This window comes from Xiphophorus hellerii, chromosome 1 (assembly GCF_003331165.1).
Source record: "Xiphophorus hellerii strain 12219 chromosome 1, Xiphophorus_hellerii-4.1, whole genome shotgun sequence".
Taxonomy (NCBI): Eukaryota; Metazoa; Chordata; class Actinopteri; order Cyprinodontiformes; family Poeciliidae; genus Xiphophorus; species Xiphophorus hellerii.
Genome location: NC_045672.1, coordinates 5,094,384 through 5,115,740, shown reverse-complemented (window position 1 = coordinate 5,115,740; position 21,357 = coordinate 5,094,384). Strand labels below are relative to the sequence as shown.

At 40.5% G+C, this 21,357-nt stretch overlaps 1 long non-coding RNA gene across 1 annotated transcript; it reads right to left on the bottom strand.

Annotated features, from left to right (window-relative positions):
• Positions 1 to 2,281: 2,281 nt before the first annotated feature.
• On the bottom strand, positions 2,282 to 21,033 carry LOC116712011 (uncharacterized). The gene is made up of 3 exons (XR_004337460.1): positions 21,023 to 21,033; positions 6,328 to 6,332; positions 2,282 to 2,863 (listed from the first exon to the last, which is right to left on the bottom strand). It is a non-coding gene; the product is annotated as an uncharacterized LOC116712011 (long non-coding RNA).
• Positions 21,034 to 21,357: the final 324 nt, after the last annotated feature.

The following is a 21,357-nucleotide window of genomic DNA, read 5'->3' as shown; positions in this document are numbered from 1 at the left end:
CCAGGTAGAATAATAAAACAAATGTAAATGATCACATAATGGTTTTGATAAAAAAGTATTGGTAGGACTAGATTAAAATTTTTAATCGAGTTGCATGATCTGTAATTAAATACTGCTGGCCTGTAACCTGGAGGATTTTACTACATTAGTAGATTTTCAACTTTGCAGACACTATTTCGGACTGAAGTGGTCTCTCTAAATTGTTCTTCGATATGAGTGGGTGTGTGTGGTTGTCGTCCTGTCGGTGTAATGTCTAGTTAGGTGCCGATTTCCTCAATATTTGGAGATCAGAAATCGGCCAATACTTGCAAGAGAAACCCATTATGTCCACTGATCTTACCTACCTCCACAAAGGTTGGAAAATCAGCCACTGTCCCTGCAGTGAGAGAGGGCTGACAGACAGACCTGCCCACCCCGTCACGCCTGCACATTCGCGGTTAACAGTCACTGCACTGTTTCCAACTTGCCGACTTTGTCTCTATATTTACTGGGTTTTCAGACCAAAATAAATCTGTATCGGGAAAAAAAAAAATCAAAATCAGATCAGGCTTTTTAAACATCCGTGATTGGCCAGAAAACTGCAATCAGTGCCCCCATACTGCGCAGGGCGTACCCCTCCCCTCACCCCCCCCTCCTGCTGGAGATATTCACCAAGACCTTTACAACCCTACTTGGACAAGTGGCTATAGATAACGGATGGATGGACTGCTTGGGCAGTTTTTTAGAAGCTTTTTATCTTACTTTGCAATAAATATTTAAACATTTTGATTGCAAATATTTATTCCTCACCTAAGTAGAAAAAAGTCTTTTGCTGTTATTTGTAGGTCTTAGAATCTGCTAAATCTGCTCAGAGTTGATGTGTGTGAAAACACACTGTGCAGAACTGTACGTGCATAAGAGGAGAAAGGGGAAGCAAAAAGAGGTTGTAATTTATTTTCTCTACACTGTCGCCCTTTATTTTCCCCTTTTAATCGTGTTTATTGTAAGTTTGCATTGGCAGTGACCTGCAGAATGTAATACAAGTGAGGAGTAATAGCACTTGGAACAGTGGAAAGGTAATGTATGGGTCGTGTCGCCCCGATACAAGGACACAGCCTATTATATCCCATTCTATGTTTATGTCTAAAGTGAATCCTGTGGGGACTGAAGGTGTGCACCTCTTCCAAAGTCATTGCTCAAATGACGGGCGCACACAGATGCCGTCACTTTGTACATAAAGCCACAATGTGGAGTCCCAGAGTTTCTCTGATATGTGCACAATGCATGTCCACTGAGATTCGGAAGTAGAAACTGCTTTATTTCAGTCGGTGTTTTGGCAACGGACTGGAGCAAAGGTAAATGTGTGATTTCACAGTTTACACCAGGAAACCGTTTGTGCACCTGTCATCACGGTGACGTGTTGAAGCACAAAGAATCGTTCATTCCAAAAGGAAACCCGCCCTGCAGCAGAAGTGCCGATGAGATCACAGAGGACAAATAAAAAAGACAAAAACTCATTGAGGCCTTGATAAAAAATGACTTCAGATTTCTAATGAATTACTCATGATCACGAGCCTTAAGACTCAATTAGTTAATTGGTCAAGCGCTGTAATGTGAGAATGATCGGTTTTACGGGAACGTCTCAATCGATCAAGAAAACAAGCGGCGTAATCAGAAAGCAAATTACGATTTATCATTTAGCGATTGAGTCATACGTTGTGTGTGAGCAGGTCAAAGCCAAAGAGCTTCACACACACACACACATGCCGAGTGACTCCGAAAAGCCGATCCCTCTCTTACACCGGGACAGGGATCAATGTTGAGGTAATTTGTTTCAATCAATTAAACAGACATCTGCTTGAATTAGTCTCCAATAGACTCCAAAAGGCCAAACCTCGTTCTGTTACTCTGGGAGTGTGTGAGAACGACGAGATCAAACCAGACAAACCTTTCTCTTTGGACCATGTCCTGTCCTTGTAGGTTAGGCAAACAGCATGGAGGGTCTAGTTTTTTTTGTCAGTGTCAGGGCAGAATTGTTTTACAAATCCGGGTAATTGACTGACTTTCTGAGATAAAAGCGTGTCTCTTGGAATGTCTTTCAGGCAACTTAGTGGACAGGTCACAAAAGTTTGAAAAAAGTTTACAGGGAATGAGAAATTTATGATGAATTTATGTGGCTGTATGAAATGTAGGACAACAGTTCAATTTAATTGTTGGATCACTTTGCATTTCATTCAGTGATTGTCTCTCCTTTTTATTTTTCAAAATATACATTTTAACTCTCAGAGTGCATTGTCACCAGCCCGGTTTAGTCCACTTTAATCAAACTCTAGTTCCTTTGCCTACAAGGTCCAGTTCGGTTGTGGAGATGTGAATGCTTAATCGAACTGTGATGCGGACCAACAAAGCAAAAACTGGTCTGCTTACATACCTAGGTCTCGGTTCAGTTCAAGAGAACTTTGATGTGTTTCGAATGCAAATGTGGACACCAAGACGATCAAAAGCAGGAAGTGGATTATAGCTCAGGGCATTCTGGGCAATACAATCAAAACAAACGTGAGAGTCTAGCAGTGGCAGGAGAAATGGCTCTTGGTCTTTTGCCAAAGACAAATGAGAAATCCTGCAACTGCTAAAACCTCACACCACTCCATTTTTATTTTCATTCTGTGAAGAAGCGAGTTGCACTCAGAGTTTTTTTCAGACATTTTCATGTTGTTTCCTGCAGTTGTTCTTGGCTCAGCACTAGGGAAACAGGTTGTTGAAATGGTTTGGTTTGTTTGACAGTGCAGTGTGAAAGTGAACCGTACCAGCTGAACATGTAACAAATGTTGCAGTTTTGGTCCCCAATCAAACCGAGTCTACCAGACCACCGGTGTGAAAACACCTTGAGATGCAGTGCTGGAATGTATCGGAATAAACTTAACTTCGACAGACAACTTCTGTTCGTTTTTATGGTTTTAGTTTGTGGAGACGGGTAAATATGAGTAAAAGATGTGTAGAAGAGCTCAAGTGTAATTTAGTTGCTCCCACTTGTACACGATGCGATGTTGCTGACGCCAGAGCCTGTCCGTTACCGTGCCGTACGAGGAGAGAGGGGTCGCTGCAAATCAACACGCGGGATAATTGTTATGCAGCGAAGCTGTGAAGCAGAGGGAAGTAATTAAAGAAACAAGGGCAGTGTGGTGGCGCTGGTGGGGGGGACACAGCCCCCTCCTTCCATTTCTCCATTTCCCCCCTGCTAGCTCCAAATCACACACACACACACAAACACCTCACTTTTCAAACACGGGGTCCCTTTTACATTGGCACCCCTGTAATTACTGCCAGCGTTTACAGTGATTCTAATATTCTAATTATACTCCACGGGTGTTTATAAGGTCATAACATTTACAATTTTACGACACAGTAATTGTCAGTTGACCAAAAAATTAGAAGAATGCATTTTCTGTCTCCTGCTGTTCTTCTGATGAAAACACATATTGGATGCCATCACTCGACACAAAACATGCGATTCTTTTCCTAATGAATGCAAAAAAAAAAAAAAAAAAATTGGGTGGTGGGACATACACCTTTTTCTTGTAATGCAGCCCACGCAATTCAAATTCATGCATCAATTTCCTGCAAAAATGTTCAGAAATGCACCGCCAGTGGAAGGATCTCAGGGAGACGTGAAGGAGAGTTTCACTGATGTATCTCATAAAGGAATATCTCGGAATATCATACATTCCTGGGTACATCGTTGCTTCCATTCCCGCTGATGAGAATAGCGAATGAACACTGGGAGACGGTGACTTGGTGTGCTGTAGATTATTTTTATAAGAAGAAGTCTCGTGGAGCAGAAGAGGAGGAACCACTGTGGTTATTGAAAAGTATATGCAATATTTACTCCTATTCTCCTGGTAGTAACTCAAGGCCAGAACAGTTTGACTAAAAATATCAGATTCACCCAAAAAAGTTTTCGTTTTAATAACACTTTAAAGCAGAATAATAAATCGCAACATAAATCAACCCAGTTCCCTTAATATAGTTTGCTGTACTGCTGTGTAAATAATTCAGGCTTGTGTAGATCTGTTTTAAATGTATCTGGTATCTGTCAGAGCGGCTGTGTGAATGTGTGCAAGCGTTGAAGTTTTAATGTAGTTTTGCGAGTATGGGAAGTCTTTTTTTTTTTTTCATTTAAACTGTGACGATCTCACTGCTTTCTCTTCATCCGTAATACTTATTGAAAGTCATATAAACAACATAAAAGCAAACAATATGAAAAATGTGCTTCTTACATTGCCTAGGCTAGCAGCCAACAACAGGGCTGGACCAACAGCATGTGGTAACGCTCCACCTGCTCTGAAATCTTTCTGAGGACAGATTTGTTCCGTGGACATAAATGTACTTTGTGGTCGTAATTAGGCCTGCAGCCTATTATCTTTTTTTTATCTTTCCAGCTTGACTTTACGTCATTACCGTGTAGGGCTGATCTGTTGACTATTTTTCGACTAGTAACCGGATAGCAAAAATGACTTAAGATATTTTTTTCTTTACAGACTTTTAACCCAGTGAAGCTAAAACTTTGCCACTTGATGAGTTCTGGGTAAAACATTTAACTAGGCAACGGAGGTTCATCACCTTAAATGCAAAATGTATACGACTTTTGGATAAATTACTGCTTTGTGTTTTTCGTTCAGCAATTTCCCATTTTAGATTTAATGATTATTTCATTACTAATTTAGTTGATAATTAGTTCAATAATCAAATCCTCACTATTAATTTTATTAATTGCTTCAGTTCACTTGGTGAACTGTCAATTCCAGTTTTCATGACTAAAAGGACAACATGATTAAAACACATTAAATTGACAGAAACAGGTGAAATTCTGACACATAATTGTTAATAAAAAAATTTTGTTTTTTATTTGGACCTTTTGTCTGTGCCACTGTTTAACTAGCAGTATTTCTCTGTTCATCATGTGCCCTGCCCACGCTTGTTTCTTTATTGTGCCTCCACAGGCAAGGTGTAGGACTGAATTATTTGGTCATTTCTAACCTAATTAATTAATAATCAGTGTTCTGTCTGTGCCCTTTGTGATGAACGAATGTGGTTGCAGAAGCGATTGCTGATTTGTTAGGGGAATAAGGGAGCAGGTGAGTTGAGGGCAACCATAAAGCCAGAAAATAAACATGCAGACAACTAACCTCATTTATGAGGTTGAGATTTTCTTTTTATTTCAATTTTGCATTTTATTTGCAAAAATAAAATGCAAAAAAAAATTGTGAAATTTTTTAATTCTTTTGATTAATCTAACTAAAATAATCTTTAAATCATTGCTACTTTCTCATTTTACCATGAGCTTCCTAGGTGTGCGCTGGGATCGGTTGTCACAGACCTCGTTTCATTAGGCAGTACCTGATTCATCGTGTTCACAATGTGGCTCTCAAAAGTGAACAGAATCCTGTTCAAATGCTTTTCGTTTTGAGATCGAAACGAATCATTTCCCAACTTTTGCCATGCATGCTTTATCAGCTATTCTTTAAAATTCAATTATTATAGGGGGAAAGTAATAAAAAACTAGTACTTAGCATAAGCACCTTTGGATTCATTTTCACACCCAATTGGATGATTTGAAATAAAGCTCAGCTCTCCTACTTGAATTTTTCTGACTTCTCCATGTCCATCCTTCAGCTAACGTCATATTTTGCAGCATGGCTACAAGGATTAAGAATCTCACTGCATAAAGGTATCAGTTAGCAGGAGTGTAGAAAATGTTTCACATCATTAAATACAGGACCTTTGACAATTAAGATATTCATCAGTATATCTTAATACTGGGGAATACTGACAGGAGTGAAAAAAAAAACTGAACTGTTCTCCAAAGATAGGAAAAAATGTGAGACTGGAAGGGAGGAGAGTCTGACAGCAACGTTAGATGTAGTACCGTCGGATTGTTGTAAATAAACAAAATTTTTAATGATGCGGACAGAAAAAATCTTGTGGTTTGAAGCAAATCAACCACACAAAGTGTAATACTGTCAGATACTGACACTAAATATGGCTGTAATAAATCAGGGCGCTCCATCACTCCCAGCCCAGCATGGAGAGCCTCTGCCAGGCCACTCACAATCTGATCAATTAAAAGATGAATTGTTCAGAAATGGTAAATATTACAAACATGTGCCATGTTGACAAACCCCTTTCAAAGAAGACTGAGCAATGTGTTCATGCACTTCAGCATATCTGTACTTCCACTGGATGAGACAAAACTTATAATTGATCATAGCCTAATTTTTTCTTTCATCAGAAAAAGTCTGTCACTTTTAACAGGCTGATTTTTAATAATAAGTTTCATCGTCTGTACACCTTTACTGACCTACGTATCCATCCGAGCACGCTCCCTTCTGCCTGTCAGGAGACGGTTATTAGGATCAGCGTACATGAGTGCAGGTGTCAGAAAGTGGCTGAGCCTCTCCGCTGCAGCCAGTGATAAAACATGATGCAGGACTACCATTAGAGGAGAATACTGCAAGACCGCAAGTGCAAGCGAGTCAGTCTTGGCCCTGTCAGCTGGTAAAACGATCATGTCAGTCAGACTCACTGTCAGCGGAGTGACAGAGCAAGTCGGGCCCGCTCCTCCTTTCCTGTAAGTGCACATATCTATGAATCGAAGAGGAGCAGAGTGGAGAGTCAGGGCAAAGCTTGTTAGCATTCGTCTGTCATCACCCTCACTGGCCAGAACCTACTGAAGAGGAAATAGGAGAACAAGGTAGAGGACAGAGGAGTTAAAGAAAAGGGAGATGGAATGCGGCTACTTTCTGTCTCCAAAACTGCTTGGAGTGCGGCTATCGTTGTCAGGAACAAACGATTTGTTGACAAAAGGAAAGAGAAACCAAAGGAGAAAAATAACCGGATCATAAAGAGCATGAATTACACTACCAGCGAGTCAGTGGCAGAGAGTAAATCTGCCGAAGCCGTAAAGAGTTATGCGTTGTGATCTGTTCCACCGATCGCTGTGTGCTTTGAGATAATTGCTTCCATTTTGTTGCACAGGGACTATTACAGTGTATGATAGCTGGATTACCATCTGTAACCGTGAGCTCCACTTTGCAGAAGTAGTGCTGTATCAGCAGCAGGACCTCTGGAAGATGTAGGTTTAGTGAACACAGTCGGCGTCGTAGCTCGGAGCTATTGTAGTAGTTATGGGCTCCCTTTATAGAATTTCACTTGCTGCAGTGAAAGATTTTTTTTTCCTCTCTTTGATTCAGTGAGATAACATTATCTGAATGGAGTCATCTCTTGTTGTTAGTGTGTAAAGTTACTCAGTAGAACTTTTTGGGAATTGTGCGCAGCAATTTTTGCTTTGCATTTGTAAAGTAAGAGGAATCTGTTTCACTTGCCCGTGTAGGAAATACCCAAAATCCAGTGGTGTTCTGTGTTCTTGTAATTACTTTAGTATATTAGGGAGTAAAACAAGATGCAATTTAATTTATTGTCCAACATATTTTGATTTGCTTTCTCAGTCTGTCAGTCCAGGCCTGTCGGCCTAGCATTCAGTCCTGAGTAAATCGTAGATGGCATCGCTGAGAGTGTTTTCGCAACTGATAGTCCGGTACACTCAGTTCAATTGGGCACCAAAGTCACAACATTTGTTACATTTCCAGCTGGTGTGGTTCGCTTTCACACTGCACTGTGTCAAATGGACCAGGCTGAGATGACCCTTTAAAAGACCCGTTCACCGCTCAAGTGAATACACAAAAACCTCTGAAGAAGACACTGAGTGTAATTTCCTTTTTCACAAAAAAAAGAGGAAATGTTGTGTAGTGGTGTAAAAAAGGAGCCGCCACCCCCACCCAACCATAAACTTACCATAAAATCTCAACAGAGACATGTTGTGATTGGTTCTGCTAACACTTTTTACACAACATGGCAACTATTCTATTGAGAGACTCCCAGACAACAAAGAATAAAGTCACCTAAGATTTGTGGGGTTTTTGTTTTTTTTTTGGTTTTGGTCCTACACATTTATCACATATTCATGTGATAGATGTGTGGATTTGATTGTATTGGAACTGGATTTATTTTTCTGAAAATTCAATAAAAATATTCAATATGTAGTGAAGTGAGACTGTAGGGTTCTAGGATTTCTTTTTTGTCTTTGGCAAACCATCACTAACCATGTCTCCCACTAGCTCTAGACATGCATGTTTGTTTTGATTGCATTTACCCAGCATGCCCTGCAGCATAGCCTGCTTCCTGTCAGCTTGCCCTCCAAATATGCATTTGAATAGCATCAGAGTTCCCTTCAACCTGGTTTTGCAGGCGGGCCAGATTTCACCGTTTGGGTCCGCATCAAAGTTTGGTTCGTTCGGGGAGTTGCGAATGCGCAATCAGACTTTTGAAGCAAAAAAAAAATCTGGAGTTTGGTTTAAGTGGACTATCAATTAATCAGTCAAGTTTATTTGTGTAGCACATTTCAGCAACAAGGCGGTTCAAGGTAATAAAATAATAATAAAAATAAATAAATAATAAAAAACTGAAAATTACAAAGTCGCAAAGAAAACACCATACAGTCAAAATCATACACATCAAATGTGTTGATGTGATCATTTATTATGGTTTAAAAGCAAATCTAAACGGGTGGCTTTTTAGTCCTGATTTAAAGGAACTCAGTGCTTCCGCTGTTTTGCAGTTTTCTGCCAGTTTGTTCCAGATTTGTGGCTCTAATAAAGTCACCCTTTAATGCACCGGGCCTCAAGGTAAAAGTTAGAGTTGCGGTCAGCCATTCAATATTTTTTGGAAGCATCGAGAACTCTCTGGCATGAGGTTCTAGATTACATCAAGTGTTGCAGACATTTATTAACTCAATTTACCAACATTTTTTCATATTACAAAGAGGCAAAATTGCACATATTCAGCACTGACCAATCAAACATACACCTTGCTTCTGAACAGCTCCTCTTTTGTTTTGCTCATTTGAAGGCTCCCCTCCCCCCTTTTGTTCAAGCTGATTATGCTGATGTTAGAGCCTGTAAGCTAATACAGTTAAGAAACTAGGATAGGGCAGAAAGGCTGAGATGAGCTATAGGACATGTCACAGATGAGATTATCTGTGGTAGAAATTCTTGGAATTGCTCACGTTAACCAGAAAGCCGTGTGTCACGTGATCTAAAATACTTTTATGTTGCATTGTGGCCGCCGGTGTGGCTTTACGCTCGTATGTGTGTTGGACTTGAGTTCCTTTTATGTGTCTCCAGTGGTCAGTCTGTGGCCGGACTCAAAGCGGTGAGGGCTACTCAGACCGTCAGGAAGCCGGGTCACATGCACTGAAAGACTGCCTTCTGTTCTCTTGTGGTTTTATTGTAGAAACAATGTTCTGACCCCTCTAAAGACGTCTATAAAGGATGAGATGAATAAGAAAATCAATGGCAAAGATACAAATAAGAGAAGAAGTACAACATGTAAATATAATAGTGTGTAGTTTTAGACTTCATGGCAGAGTAATTGAGTGTTTCAAAAGTGTTGGGACAAGTCACAGTACAGATTTCTGATCAAGTTTATTATTTGTCAACGGTTTATACACCAGCTCCCCTGTCAGTGTATATTTTCTATAAATTTATAAAGAAAATTGATGACTTCTTCTGAGATTTTTCTACACACAGAGAAGAACTTTGTTCTCAATATCTGATAATATTCTGCTTTTTAGCATCCCTCTCATAATTCTTCAGGCTTATTTAACTGTTGTAACAAAATGAGCTTTGTTACTCAAGATAATTTGATAAATAGCTTAACTCTGGAAATTTCCAAATTGTGACTTTCAGAGGTCGAGATTTAGTCAAACTAAAAAAAAAAAAAAGACTTTTTTTATATTGAAGGAGTAAATGGACAAAGAAAAAAAAAGTAGAAGTAGTAAAAACAAGTGAATCAAAAGCCTAGACAGAGACAGAAGTTGGGTTAACTTTTCCTTTTAGCTTAACCTGCTACAAAAGCAGCAAAATAACTTTTACCACAATATTGTGTTTAGAAATGATCAACACTGGTCAAGTATGTTTGAGCTGTTGTGACGACCAGATATAAAGGTGTGTGCTTTAAGATGTATCTCATTTTGAAGTAAGAAGGGAAGTACGTTTTGAGTTGCCCAGTTGTGCTGAACAGTCAGTTTAACAACGCACTGCATTATGGGTTAACCATGCCACAATTGTTGCATTCAGTTTTCTGGGTATTCTGAAGCTTAGCAAACTATATGAAAATGTGTTTGCATGTCCGTGAGCAGACCATGTGAAGAAGCCTGAGCTATTGGCCAAATAAACTAAGGAATGTTTGTAGGTTTTTCAAGGTTTTCACGGGTTTGGACTGTTTTGACCACCTCTAATTCAGAATCTAAAATATTAATACAGATGAAACTTGAACAGGATGATTGCGCTTCAAACAGGGTGCAAGTTTCTTTCACACATTGTTAATATGGTCAGGATAATGCCTGATAGTTTGTTTACCCATGGTATATAATACTTTCCCTAACAGTCAAAAGCTTCGCTGACTTATGACAACTTGTCGGCGACACTTCCGCTACAAATTTTACATAAGCGCTAAAAATGCTGATCTGCCTAAGATGAGCTGAATGACTCCAACTAACCCAGACCGTTTTCAATACCCAAGTCTAAACAGTGGAGTCAGAACAAAATCTCCCCACACCTTTAAAGAAGGTGCCAGTGTCCCGCTCCCTGACAGCAGAAAAAATAACTTGCAAGCTGAAGCTATCTTTACACACAAGCACCCTCTCTGATTTTAACTGCATTGGATTTTTGTTTCACAACAGAGTGTATATCAAGCGTGCCTTTGTGGCCCTGCTGCGGCCCGTAATGAATGCATGGCTAAAATAACTAAGTGGCAGAGGGAATGAGGTAGGAAGGGAACATGGGGGGGGGGAAGAGGGAGAAGGTGAAGAGATGAGGCTGGGGGTGGGGTGGTGCGTGCTCAGAGTGAGAATCATTCTGTAAAGGTGGAGAGAGCGAGAGAGAAAGAAAGGTGAAAGCATAATGGAGGTCAGCTGTGATATGGCAGTTGGTATACATGTTTCCTGATGTTAAAAACCAGATAACGTAGTTTTGGTTGTTTTAGCAGAGCCTTTTGGCTTCTTCCTGCCAAAATGAATGGGCACAGTTCAGTTTACTGAAACTGAACTGTGCCCATTTATTTACCCTTATGCAGATTGTGGCTATCTGTCTTGCAGGAGTGAGCTACAAACTTTTATAAGCAGATTATAAATGTCCCAAGGAGCTCATCATCGGCTAATTCTAAGGAAAGATACCATCTAAACATTTCTGGTGAGGTTCCATGAGTGGAGTAGAGAGGCCTGAGTTTTTGTTAAGCGTTGTGTATGTTGACGAAGAAACGTCCCTAGAGAGTGAGAGGGATAATTAAATATATCATCCAAATAGGTATTGATCGTCTTAAGGGTGCTGCCGTTAGATTAAAAGGTTAAAGAATAAAACCGCTTTGAGGATTAAATTATTGTGAGGTAAAATCAAGAGCGTAGAAAGATAAAGACTGCAGTAATCAGAATGTATGAGCCCTGCAGACATGCTTATTGATGTCCTATAGACGTTTAGAATCCCGTCAAGACACATTATGAACCGCAAGCAAACCCATTAGGACATTTTATCTACTGCAAGGAGAGTTTGGGATGGCTGGGACGCTGCTAGGTGAGCGTGTTGGCTGTTTCAATCGCTCCACAATATCAGCTATAGTGTGAATGGATCTTTAAATTCAATTTTTTTTTAAAAAGGTGCGCAGTGTGGCACCCCAGCCAAGCAGCGGAACAAGGTCAGGAAGAACAAGGTCAGGAAGCGCTTTTAATTATTATTTTTTTTCTTTTTAATCCAGACGCCTTTTATCTTTGGGGACGATAAAGAGAGGAAGTGGCTAAGCACAGCATACGAGCTCCTGTTACCCTTCTGTCTCCTTCTCCGATCAACCAATCGGGCATGCGAATAGTGCTGAGTCAGCCACTGGGTTCTGCTCACGTATAAACGAAGGGTGGGGCAAGGGGGCCGTTGGTGTCTGCAGTGGACTGCAGCAGCAGTGCCGGCGCTAACCTCACGGCTACAGGAACTGAATCACCAGCTTCCAAGTCTCAGAGCCCTCGACTCTCTTAGATTGGCCCTAAACGTCTTTGCTGGATAATATACACGCCATCTTACCCATTCCTATAGTCAGTAGGTAATTAGTGGGAATAAATATGGCAAGCCACTGAAGATAAAGTTTATAGCCTGGCCACGGGTCAGCTTGTTTCATTGCTATAGTGAGCCTTGCATTAAGGTAATTACAAGTCATTTCACATTTTCATCATGTGTGCATTCAGGTTTTCTTCGGGTTGAACCTTTGAAGCTGACTTAACTGAAATGCTGTATTAAGCATGCTGCTTTTTAAAAGTGATTTATTAATCATTTAATAACAGATCCAAAATGACTAAACTCGGGACCAAGATGAAGTGTGTGTGTGTGTGTGTGTGTGTGTGGGTCAGTGAAGGCAACATTTTTGTTCCGACTTTGCTCTCTGTATTCTTTTACTGGATATCTGGTCATTGTGTAATAAAACATTCTCAACCCAAAATCTAACACATTGTTGTTACATAATGAACTTTACCCTGACTGCCCTTGTTAACAGTCCTGCTTGTAGTAATTAATAGAGCAAATCTCAATCCATGCTATGAGGATAGGCAGTATCAGTGCTGAAATCAAGCCTACATTTCTGTTAACATTGGAAGAGTTTTATATCCTCTATTAACCTGTGCAGAGCCACAGGGTGGGATGGAGGCTTCCTTCTCCAGCAGCCAATAGGTGAGAGGCAGGGTCACACGTATCTATTCCATCAAAGGGCAGCACAAAAAGTTTAAGTATATTTTATTTAAATCCAACTTTTGCAACTTCAGCGGAAGTAGTGATAGTTCTCAACAGCCTATCACTGTCTTCCATGCTTTCTTCAAGGCAAATTGTACTTCTAACCATTTGACTTACTGGAGAGGTTGCCGGTTGGATTCTATCTACTCCCTGCCACACTGGGAAATACCAGTCTCCGTATCAATGAATGTGTCAGCCTGGATAGGTAAGCAGGACTCGCGGTTCTTAATTCTGCTGGTTCCGTTTGTGACGGCGGGTTCCTGAAACGGCTCACTCCAAGTTCACCGAGGTGACAGGAAGTGATTCTAGGCCAGCCCTCCCACGCGGCTTGGCGCCGGGTGGAAAGCGGAGGTCTGGCAGTCACCGAGGACTACTTGTCCTGATAAGGACAGAGAGAGAGAGAGAGAGCAGGCGGGCGGACATGGTCAGTGAGTGAAGAGGCTGTGAAGCTGATGGGAGTGGCACTGCAGACAGGTTGTATCAGCTCAGCCTCTGGAGTGTCAGCTCATACATCTGTAATGAAAATATCACAATGAACAAGACTGACAGAGTCAACTGCGGGACTGGTTACAGATTGTCACCCCACTTACATGGTGCTGGGCTGGCAACTGCACTGTTACACCACCTGTATGGTATACGTCTCCCCAGGGACACCACACACTCCAAACTCCTGACCTTTCCCTTTGTGACTCCTTGACTGTCTTGGACCGCCGGCGTCCAGCTGTCCCTAACCATCATCTCCTCCTCCCCTCTGTCTACAATATAAGGGCAGGAATGCAGTGGACAGCACAGTCCCAGAATAGACAAGTAGCAGCCCCTATCTCCAACCACACAATCTGCCTGATAGAGGGCACCTACATTACAAGGCAGCCTGGAGCAAGAGTGCAGACACATGCAGCACGTCGGCACACATACAAAAGCCTTGGCTGCACAGATGCTAAACTTGTGAATGCACAACACCTTTGCTTATTGTGGGTTAGATCCTGATGGAGACGGCCTCTCTCCTCTCCCCGCCCCCAGTTTAGTGTTGAAAGAGGAGTCACCAGCGAAGCCTTCAGCTGGCACCTGATCGAGGTTAATGATAAAACGCAATGGGTGTAACGATTCTGTTTGATGTTGGATCTGAGTGGAGGTGCGCGGGGTGAAGGAGGGTTGGATGTTTGATGAGTGTGTGGGCCGGAGATTGGTGGAGGGAAGCACTGAAAGCGCAGCAAAGGGATTCTCTCCCTAATCTACAGAAAATCCTGCTGTGAAAAGGATTCTGGGTGTAGCGCTTTCTCCTCTGAAGACGATATTCGCGCTCGAATGCTCACAGAAGCTGGCAAAGCAGTCTTCGCTCTCGCTCTCTGTCTAATGTGGACACTCACAGATCATTATCCGCCAAAAGAGGAGCAGAGGCATGGTTCAAACGGGGGGCCTCGCTGACATTGAGAGCAGACGTGAGCAATCCGTACGCGTTAATATGCCTGGAGTCACCGGATTCATGTGCATTCCTGCTGCCTCGCTGCACGTTGTTGATAGCTGCAGTTCTGGAACTGGTAGAAGATTTCGAGCCATGAAAACTCAGATTCTCCTCCATATACCACATAAGGGTATGGTGGGAATTGTGTGAGCTTGTCTAAATCCATCCATTGTACATTTGTTTGCCCATCCATCCATCCGTCCGTCCGTTCGTCCGTCCGTACATCAATGGTCTGCTCTCATGTCCATCCATTCCTCTCCCCTGTGGTCTGTTTTTTTGACATGAAAAATGTCCTCCTGCTCCTTCCAGTTCATTTTGCACCTGAGTCATGGACGCATAGTCATCAATTTGCGAAACTCTTGGGTGACAACTTTATTAAACATAAGAGGGATGGAGTTAACAGGAAAGGATGAGACATCACTCTTTCCCTACCTTCGTACATATAGTGACAGTATTTTATTTATTTATTTTTTTTACACTATTTGGATGCAGTGTGTCTGATGTATTTGTTATCTCAGAAGGGGTGGACAGCTTTGATACAGGACTGACAGTGGAATTACTCACACACACTACAAACACGTACTTTGAGAGAGCCAAAACCAAGTAGAGGTTTGGAGCAGCTCAAACCCGCTGAACATAATAGCTGTCAAATATGACTTGAATTTGGAGAAAACGCTGCATTTTCTGACTTTTTCAGGGATTTTAGGCAGCAACGGGAGGTTTTAAGGAAAGTGTTTCTTCTGATAATCGTACCAACAGAGGAATGCAAACTCACTTTATTTGGGTTTCCCAGATTGTCTGAAATTTTTGCGGTAGAATTTACAACCTCCAGGCTGAAACTGCATGAAACTGTTGTTTCTCTGTTTTCAGCAATAAATGTTTCATGATGTTCACCTTCAGCACCACCGTTTATTCAAATGAATGGATCGGATTTCAGGGAACACAGTCCAATTAGTGATCCATACGTGGTAGGATCAAACTGGATCACCATTTGAAATGCAAGCATATCAGTTTGTTTGTTTTTTTTTTGGTGTTTTTTTGTTTTTTTTTTTACGTTAACTTAATATTATTAGACGTCTTTTTTATGGCAAAGTCAAAAAACTTCCTCTGTTGAACGTTGGTTTGCTTGAAGAACCCAACCCACCTGTCAACCAGGTGAGGTCACATTTTTCAGTCCAATATTGACTTTTCAGTGTCTAGTGTACAAACGTCTGCCTAGAAGGTGGATCCCTCCATTATTTATTTGGATGCCTGGTTTTGCCATTTTACTCCATTCAGTATAATTTTGTCCCAGATGTGATTTCTATTCAATCTTCTTATAAAATTTCTATCTGTAACCATGATAGATTTAGGCTCTAACACTTCAGATTGTATTAAACAAGGCTTTGCTAAAGGTTATGAGCATCTTCATTTTGAATTAATAAAGGTCAGTCGTTCCTCTAGCCTGAAGCAACAGGATTGCATCCAAAGTGCATCTTAAAACATCTCCAAACTCTTAATTAATCACTGTGGAATGAACAGTCAAGTTTTGATTAAAAGCTTAAATAGACACAAGTTTATTAGAAACATACATAAAAGTTAACAGTGGAGCACATTTTAAAACAAGTGTGTAAAATAATATTACAACTTTTAAAAAAAGAAAATCAAATTGTAATTCCCACTGCTGCAAAAATAATACATTAAATATTCCAGTTGTAATGGTCTAATTCTGATTATGACGCACATCCCAAAGCAGTAATATTAAATAAATATCAGCTGCAACTTTTAGTAGCTCTTTTGAATGTGGTGAATGTGTTGATTCTTTAAAGAAAAAATAAAGACAAATGTATTAAGATAGCCTTTCAACTAAATTCAGCCTGTACTTTTCATCTTTACCTTTATGTCCTTCCTTTAATCCATATTGTATATTTTTAGTTATGTTGATATTTTATTGTAAAGCACTTTGTGTATAGATCAAGTTTATTTCAACAAACAAGCTGAGATTAGCTGAAGAGGCTGACTGCTGATATATTAACCAGCAATGACTCCTATGAAACTAACGCTCATTTACGGTCAACACTGTTGCTTTGTCATGTTACCCATGATCAGAAACAATGCCTTTTTTTCTTTAAAAAAAACCCAAAACAAAACATAAACTGAAGGAATGGTATGATTTAAATCCTAGTGGTTTAATTGAAAAAAAAAAAAAAACTTAGCTTACTTTCTTGTTAAGCATGTTTGTCTAGATTACCTGCCTGATGGAAAAACTTAGAACGTGTTAAAAGTCATTCTAAGCTGAAGTGGTTTTAAGCTGGTCTGCTGGGACTAGCCTGAGGGAGAACCCGATCTGAATCAGAGAGTAATCTATGCCATGTACAACATTAACTACTCCTAATCTTTTAATAAAACCTCTCTTCGAAAAGGCATGAGTGACATATTTAAAGCTAGAAGCAATAAGTTGAAGACGTTGAACCTTGCCCAATAAAATAGTGACATGTATTTCTGGATCTACAAACGCAAGCACCAGATTGGTCAAAGGAATGCCGTTTTGTGCGCAGATACACAAAAATGCGGTAATAGCAGTGGTACGATGCAGCGGTACGATCCATGAGTCAGGACCAAATCTAAAGCTTAAAAAAAAAAAAAATAGAAGCCACAAGAAGGAGAGGCGCGGAAGCTATGGGAGGACAAAAAAGAACGTTTGGACACGATGGGAAACAGAAGGACAGCAGGGTGGAAAGAGACGGTTTACATAAACAGAAACATTATCAGTTTGGAATGTCTGGTTGTGTAAGAATGTGGAAATCTAGAGTTCCCAGTGTGAAACAATGGAGTCCTGATGCGAAGCGTTGTCATCATAGATGCTGTGGTGATGGGAGATGGATGCTGATGATCCAGTCTGCTTAAGACTGAAGAGAAAACTGTCAAAAGAACATCTGATACTCTCTCACACATATCACACACACAAATGTTTAGATTCAGGTATTTTCAGATACACTCCACGTTGGGCTGCGGTAAATACATGGTAAACACTAAATACATGTTGTATCAACTTGTGCTGTGTATTTCTCAGTGATAACATAGTTTGTTGTGTGTTGCTATAGTTTCATGGTTTTGTTTTTTCTCTTTCTGCACATGTGGAAACAGACTGCTCGGCTGTTGTAATCTCTGTATCTGTCTTTCCTTTCACTCTTCTTTCCCTTTAAACTTTTTTCCCACCTTTCCCTCTTTCTTTTCCTCCTCTGTGCCCGTTGCATTTGAAACCAATCCAAAGCAATTTCTAAAGAAAAAAGAAAAGAAAATTAGATCTACAGACTAAAAGTAAAGCAGCAATCACCCACCTACACCTTTGATATGTTGTCGTTTACCGTAGGTCCTTTTACACTATCTGAACAAATCACCTGGATACAAGCAGAAGGAACTGTAAATGTGAAAGCTGAGATATATTATTGTTATTTACATAAATAATAATAACTCCATTAATAAAACATCAATCTCTAATATTTTGCTGCCAGTACTGACCATAAACAGTTTATTTCCTAATGATTAAGTTATTAGCTGGACTAATTGAACCAGGAAATGAGTTACTCCAAGGACGAGCGGGGCGGTGAGCCAGCAGCACTGCTGGGCACATGGACTCTGTGCCACCGCACTCACCACAGCGGCTACGATTAACTGCCTTTTTCCACGGGCACAATCGTCCCAAAAACAGCCGAGAATAAAAGCCAAGAGTTTAGGAAAGAGACGTGTTTGAGCACGGGGTACGAGGGTGAGAAAGAAACAGGAAGAACGGATGTTCTGCATAGCGCCGGGGGTCAATGAGAGTTAATTTTCCTGCCGTCCTATCCCCTGGCTTCATTAGCAGTATTGACAGTTAGGTGATGAATTCATTGTTTTCTCTGGTTTGTCTGCAGCCATCATTTATATGCGCTCCTCTGTTATCTCTCAGGGCCCTGCTCCCTGTTTTTCTCATCGCTTTTTCATCACCTACATTTTTCTCCGTCCTCTGTCTCTCCTGCTCTCCTCTGTTCTTGTTCACCATCTTTCCTTCTTCAACTCTTTAAGCGCACGCAGTTTCCTTTTTCTTTCTGTATTTCCATACAGTAAAGAACACAAGTTCCTATTAGTGACAGTTTGCCAATGTATAGTGCATTGTGAATGCATATAGAGATGACGCACACGTACGTGCTTCCACTCACATTTGGCCTCTTGTCTCTTTCAGATTATTCCCTCTTCAACCTCTTCTTCTTCTTCTTGGACCCAAAATGCTTTGCTAAAGCTGGTAAAATGGAACCAAATCAACTGTTCAATGGATTTGGTCCCCTTCAACCAGCTGTAGCTGTGCATTGATCACTCCGAGGAGCCGACTGACAGCCACACAGTGGGACAAAAGTGACGCCTCTTTTTCCTCTCCACACATAAACCCATTGTCGTGTGTTTCTCAGCACCGGCGACTGTGTGCATTTATCTCTGTTAAAAAGATTACCAGAAGCAATTTACTTAATCTGACTTAAACAAGCCAAGTAAGTAATTATAGATATATTAGTGCATGCATTGTTATGCGGTGTAAAGCTGTAACTGCATTGTCCTTTGGAAAATTGAATTGTTCTTTGGAGATTTTCCCCAAAAGTCTACTGAGAGGCTGAGTTATTCAGAAGCAAAACGGCTGAAACTGTGTGAGAAAGACGCTCAGGTTTGTGTGCTTATGTGTGCATTAAATATCAGTTTAATAAAGCCTTATTCCGAACTTCAAAACCAACTAAGTATGTGCTTACAAAGCGGTGCTGGAGCTCATAAGTGATAAAGTTGTTCTCATCAAGTGATCGTGATGTTTTTAATAAGAACACGACTGGGATCCAGCAGGTTCCTGGGCATAAATTATACCCAAAGTTTTATTGACATTAACAGCATGCTGAGCGGCAGATCTATGCAAGATCAACGCACTATTTATCAGTGGAAATTGTTCTCAGTTACACCAGCAGTTTTTCATGACTTTGTGATAAAGACCAGTTTTCGCCATTCCTGGTTAAGACATCTACAGTATATTTACATTTACCAAATCTAAGCCTTTTACACATGGTAAAGGGCTTAAATTTGAGTAGATTTATGTAGTTGGGGAATAAAAATCACCTCTGATACAGTTAATATCTTTCAGGTCGGTCACCCGGGCTTCACCGTTCAGCAGTAGAGTCGGCAAATGCCGTTTTGTGTTGGTGCTCCCTATAGCAGTTGCTATCAGTCACTTTAAGTTGCATCTTTTCCAACTGTAGACAGGACTATGATGTAGCACATGTCCTTTTGGTTATTGTTAAGGGTCTAAAATATCTAAATTATCTGATAGTTTTAAGCATTAATCCTCTCCAGAAAAGTGGTTTTAGTCAGAGTGTCTTTTCAGAATTCCGGCCCTTCAGACAGTCAGAGCTCTTACCACTTAAAATCAATTGGAAAAACAATTAAAGAATTGGTCTGTAACATATCAGGTCTGTCAACATTTTGAATAGTTATGCGGCTTCGCCTAATCCCACCATGTGACCACCTGGGCCTTGCCATCTAAGTGACGGATTAGTTTAGTTTGAATTAATTCTCATACGTTTTATGACAACTGTGTTCTAGTTTCCTCGTTTTGTTTTGTGCTTTTGACAGAATTTGTGTAGTTAAGTCACGTCAGGCTTGTATAACCTTTGTTTTTAACATTGCGAAAGTATCAGATAAGGAGAAGAAACACTCAAACCTTTGACACCCAGCATATAGCGCTACCTATGTGCTTACCTTTCTTCATCCTTCAATAAAAAGAGACATGCTGGCATTACATTCTAATTACATATCAATAGAAGACCCTTTAAAGAATGTATGTAAAAAGTATTTCAGTTATGGATTTTCATTTTTTGTAAATGTTTTCAAATGTTTGGAAATGTTCCCTTGTAGATGTATGCAAAGTGTGTTGTAATTGTATGTAGGCTGGGTACCATGCTATGGTGCGTGACGTGATAAATAAATCAAAGAATCAAATCATATATCTGTTAAGGTATTTTGCTCACTTCTTCCTACACAATTTTTAAGTAGACATTTCCCTCCAGCTGCACAGGCTAAAAAGGGCTCTTACACTAGCTGTGTGAAATTGATAGTGCCAAGTGTAAACAACCTATTCTGTTTTAAAACTTCAATTAGCTGCCCGAAGCCAAAAGGACTCTTTTAGCGCTTCTAGAATAATAATAATAAAAAAGTCTAGTTGCCGGTGGGAGCAAAAAAGGCTTGGTTCTCCTAAAAATCCTCTTTAAATACATGTAACTGAAGCATCTGTAATAGCTTTTATTTATTTTAAGCAGGTCAAAGCTTCCAGAAACTTTTATTAGTGATCTCTTTGTTTCCCTGGGTTATAAATATAACATGACACAGCGACCAGTTTAGCCACCAGTCATGAGGACGGATGACAATCCATTTTTATCTTGCTCCCAGATACGCTGAAAAGGAAGGTAAGAGAAAAACAATCTCTGAAACTCAGTGTTGGAGAGCAGCAGCAACGCATGGTGTCTCGGGATGAAAATGTCACAACGATGACTCTCACACCCAAGGTTAAATGTAGTGTTTCTCTTCCAAATTCCCAGGGGACTGTGTTAATGCAAGGCATTAAACTTTGTGAAAATATTAATACACTGTAAATGTACAGAGCCTTAAAAAAGGCTGATAAAGAAGACAACTGGTTCTGTTCTGACTGTGGAACATCTGGAGATGAGGATTCTTCATTAAATCAAGACAATTTAGGGGCAACCCTGAGCATCCTCTTTATGAGACTGTTCAAGGGTTCATGCAGCAGGGCAATGAACCAAAATACATGAGAAGGTCCTCCTCAAAACACTCATGAGGTCCCAAAACAGTGGGTCTGGGGCTGCCTAGTCTAAGTCTGGACTTAAATCAGTAGAGTCGGCAAAGATTTCACAGCAAAGTAGAACATTCATTGCTGATTATGATAGACGCTTCATTGCAGTCATTGTCAGTGGCTCAACCAGTTAGCAGGGAAGATCAAATTAGCTTGGATAGCTTTTGTCGCTTTATATG